A 4741-nucleotide genomic window follows, 5' to 3' on the forward strand; every position below is an offset into this window, starting at 1 on the left:
TGGCCCTAAGCACTTTGTTTTCCAGTATTACCACCGGATACACAAATGCCACAGACACATGACTGGGTGAACCTTTTCAGATTGTGACTCAGCTTTGCTAGAGTCCCCAGTTAGTGGTGTCTAGAGCTCTTAATCACACTCTTTTACTTTGGATCACGACTTTAACCACTCAGTCTCAAGCTTTTCACTTGGACCTTCATGACACAAGCACATGGTTAAGGACAGCTTGATTTAGCCGCTTAGGCCTGGATTTAATTTCCTTGGGCCCTCCTATCCATTGATGCTCAAAGCCTTGGATCCCTTTTACCCTTGCCTTTTGGTTTTAAGGGCTATTGGCTTTTTCTACTGCTCCTTCTTTCTCTTTCTATTTTTTTTCGCCATTTTTTTTATTTTTTTTTTGCAAGCTTTCTTTTTCACTGCTTTTTCTTGCTTCAAGAATCAATTTCATGATTTTTTTCAGATCATCAATAACATTTCTCTTTGTTCATCATTCTTTCAAGAGCCAACAATTTTAACACTCATAAACAACAAGATCAAAAATATGCACTGTTCAAGCATTCATTCAGAAAACAAAAAGTATTGTCACCACATCAATATAATTAAATTAAATTCAAGGATAAATTCGAAATTCATGTACTTCTTGTTCTTTTGAATTAAAACATTTTTCATTTAAGAGAGGTGAAGGATTAATGGATTTTATTCATAGCTTTAAGGCATGGTTACATACTAATGATCATGAAATAAAGACACAAAACATAGATAAACACAATATTAAAAACCGAAAAGCAGAAAGAAATAAGAACAAGGAATGAGTCCACCTTAGTGGCGTCTTCTTCTTGAAGGACCAATGATGTTCTCCAGCTCTTCTATGTCCCTTCCTTGCCTTTGTTGCTCCTCCCTCATTACTCTTTGGTCTTCTCTTATTTCTTGGAGAATGATGGAGTGCTCATGATGTTCCACCCTTAATTGTTCCACATTGTGGCTCAAATCTTCTAAGGAGGTGTTGAGTTGCTCCCAATAGTTGTTGGGAGGAAAGTGCATTCCTTGAGGCATCTCAGGAATTTGTTGATGATGCACTTCTTGAGGGCCGTGAGGGGCTTCTCTTGCTTGCTCCATCCTTTTCTTGGTGATGGGCTTGTCTTCTTCAATGGAGACATCTCCTTCTATGATAACTCCAGCTGAGTAACATAGATGGCAAATAAGGTGAGGGAAGGCTAGTCGTGCCATGGGTGAAGGCTTGTCGGCTATTTTGTAGAGTTCATTGGAGATGACCTCATGAACTTCTACTTCCTCTCCAATCATGATGCTATGGATCATGATGGCCCGATCCACAGTAACTTCAGATCGGTTGCTAGTAGGAATGATAGAGCGTTGAATGAACTCCAACCATCCTCTAGCCACAGGCTTGAGATCCAGTCTTCTTAGTTGCACGGGCTTGCCTTTGGAGTCTATTCTCCACTGAGCTCCTTCCACACATATGTCCTTAAGGACTTGGTCCAACCTTTGGTTAAAGTTGACCCTTCTAGTGAAGGGGCGTTCATCTCCTTGCATCATGGGCAAGTGAAACGCCAACCTCACATTTTCTGGACTAAAATCTAAGTATTTCCCCCGAACCATTGTGAGATAGTTCTTTGGATTCGGGTTCATACTTTGATCATGGTTCCTAGTGATCCATGCATTGGCATAGAACTCTTGAACCATCAATATTCCGACTTGTTGCATGGGGTTGGTTAGGACTTCCCAACCTCTTCTTTGGATTTCATGTCGGATTTCCGGATACTCATTCTTTTTGAGCTTGAAAGGGACCTCGGGGATCACCTTCTTCTTTGCCACAACATCATAGAAGTGGTCTTGATAGCTCTTGGAGATGAATCTTTCCATCTCCCATGACTCGGAGGTGGAAGCTTTTGTCTTTCCTTTCCCTTTTCTAGAGGATACTCCGGCCTTAGGTGCCATTGATGGTAATGGAAAAACAAAAAGCTTATGCTTTTACCACACCAAACTTAAAATTTGCTCGCCCTCGAGCAAGAAAGAAAAGAAAAGAAGAAGAAGAAGAAGAGAATATGGTAGAGAGGGAGAGAGGTAGGTTTGGTTATGTGGGAGAAGAAGGGGTTGTGTTGTGTGAAAATGAAGTAGAATGGAAGGGTATTTATAGGGAGAGGGGAGGGTGGGTGTTCGGCCATATTGGGTGGGAATGGGTGGGAAATTGAATTTGAATTTTATGAAGGTAGGTGGGGTTTATGGGGAAGAGTGGATTGATGTGAATGGTGAATGGGGTAATTGGGAAGAGGAATTGAGGTGATTGGTGAAGGTTTTTGGGAAGTGTGATATGGGAAAGGGTGAAATGAGATTAGGATTAGGAGAGTGTGATTAGGATTAAAAGAAAAGGTGGGAATATGGTAGGTGGGGATCCTGTGGGGTCCACAGATCCTGAGGTGAAAAGAAATACCATTCCTTCACCAAATAGGCATGTAAAATGCCTTCGTGCATCATTCTGGCTTTCAAACGCCCATTGGTGCACGTTCTGGGCATTCAACGCCCATGTAATGCATGTTTCTGGCGTTGAACGCCAGTTTCATGCTTGTTGCTGGCGTTCAACGCCCGCTTGTCTCCTCCAGGCACATTCCTGGCGTTCAGTGCCAGGATGTTGCTTGTTTCTGGCGTTCAGCACCAGAATGGTGCTCTGCTCTGGCGTTGAACGCCAGCCAGATGCATCTTACTGGCGTTGAACGCCAGTCTGTGTGACCTCCAGGGTGAAAATTTTTTTCTTCTGTTTTTGACTCTGTTTTTAATTTTTTTGATTTTTTTCGTGACTCCTCATGATCATGTACCTAATAAAACACAAAATAACAATAAAATAAAAATTAGATAAATAAAATTGGGTTGCCTCCCAACAAGCGCTTCTTTAATGTCAATAGCTTGACAGTGGCTCTCATGGAGCCACAAGGTGATCAGGTCAATTTTAGTGTGTAGTTCCAACACCAAACTTAGAGTTTGGATATGGGGTCTTAACACCAAACTTAGAGTTTGGTTGTGGCCTCACAACACCAAACTTAGAGTTTGACTGTGTGGGCTCTTCTTGACTCTGAACTGAGAGAAGCTCTTCATGCTTACTCTCTTTTGTCACAGAGGGATGGCCATGTGCCTTAAACACAAGGTGGTCCCCATTCAATTGAAGGACTAATTCACCTCTGTTAACATTTATCACAGCTCCTGCTGTGGCTAGGAAAGGTCTTCCAAGGATGATGCAATCTTCCTCTTCCTTCCTAGTGTCTAAAATTATGAAATCAGCAGGGATGTAAAGGCCTTCAACCTTTACTAGCACGTCCTCTACTATTCCATAAGCTTGTCTCAATGACTTATCTGCCAATTGTAATGAGAACAAGGCAGGTTGTACCTCAATGATTCCCAGCTTCTCCATTACAGAGAGTGGCATAAGGTTTATCCCTGACCCCAGATCACATAGAGCTTTTTCAAAGCTCATGGTGCCAATGGTACAAGGTATTAAGAACTTGCCAGGATCTTGTTTCTTTTGAGGTAGAGTTTTCTGAATCCAAGTATCTAGTTCACTAATGAGCAAGGGAGGTTCACTTTCCCAAGTCTCATTACCAAACAACTTGGCATTCAGCTTCATGATAGCTCCTAAGTATTGAGCAACTTGCTCTCCAGTCACATCTTCATCCTCTTCAGAGGATGAATAGTCTTCAAAGCTCATGAATGGCAGAAGGAGATTTAATGGAATCTCTATGGTCTCTGTATGAGCCTCAGATTCCTCTGGATCCTTAATAGGAAACTCCTTCTTGCTTGAAGGACGTCCCAGGAGGTCTTCCTTACTAGGATTTTCGTCCTTCTCCTCCTTAGTGCATTCGGCCACTTTGATTAAATCAATGGCCTTGCACTCTCCTTTTGGATTCTCTTCTGTATTGTTTGGGAGAATACTGGGAGGAGTTTCAATGACTTTCTTACTCAGCTGGCCCACTTGTGCCTCCAAATTTCTAATGGAGGATCTTGTTTCATTCATGAAACTGAAAGTGGCCTTTGACAGATCAGAGACAATATTGGCTAAATTAGAAGTGTTTTGTTCTGAATTCTCTGTCTGTTGCTGAGAAGATGATGGATATGGCTTACTATTGCTCAGCCTATTGCGTCCACCATTGTTAAAGCCTTGTTGAGGCTTTTGTTGATCCTTCCAGGAGAAATTTGGGTGATTTCTCCATGATGGGTTATAGGTGTTTCCATATGGTTCACCCATGTAATTGACCTCTGCCATGGCAGGGTTTTCAGGATCATAAGCTTCTTCAGAAGCTGCCTCTCTAGTACTGTTGGATGCATGTTGCAATCCATTCAGATTTTGAGAGATTATGTTGACCTGTTGAGTCAACATTTTGTTCTGAGCCAATATGGCATTCAGAGCATCAATTTCAAGAACTCCTTTCTTCTGAGGTATCCCATTATTCACGGAATTCATCTCAGAGGTATACATGAATTGGTTGTTTGCAACCATGTCAATGAGTTCTTGAGCCTCTTCAGGCGTTTTCTTCAGGTGAATAGATCCACCTGCAGAATGGTCCAATGACATTTTCGAAAATTCAGAGAGACCATAATAGAATATATCTAATAGGGTCCATTCTGAAAACATGTCAGATGGACATCTTTTGGTCAACTGTTTGTATCTTTCCCAAGCTTCATAGAGGGATTCACCATCTTTTTGTTTGAAGGTTTGAACATCCACTCTCAGCTT

At 41.8% G+C, this 4741-nt stretch overlaps 1 non-coding gene across 1 annotated transcript; it reads left to right on the top strand.

The window, feature by feature from the left end:
- The first annotated feature begins 4637 nt into the window (after positions 1-4637).
- On the top strand, positions 4638-4741 carry LOC112713565 (small nucleolar RNA R71). Its single transcript, XR_003158536.1, has one exon. It is a non-coding gene; the product is annotated as a small nucleolar RNA R71 (small nucleolar RNA).

Source organism: Arachis hypogaea, chromosome 9 (genome assembly GCF_003086295.3).
Source record: "Arachis hypogaea cultivar Tifrunner chromosome 9, arahy.Tifrunner.gnm2.J5K5, whole genome shotgun sequence".
NCBI classification, from domain to species: Eukaryota; Viridiplantae; Streptophyta; class Magnoliopsida; order Fabales; family Fabaceae; genus Arachis; species Arachis hypogaea.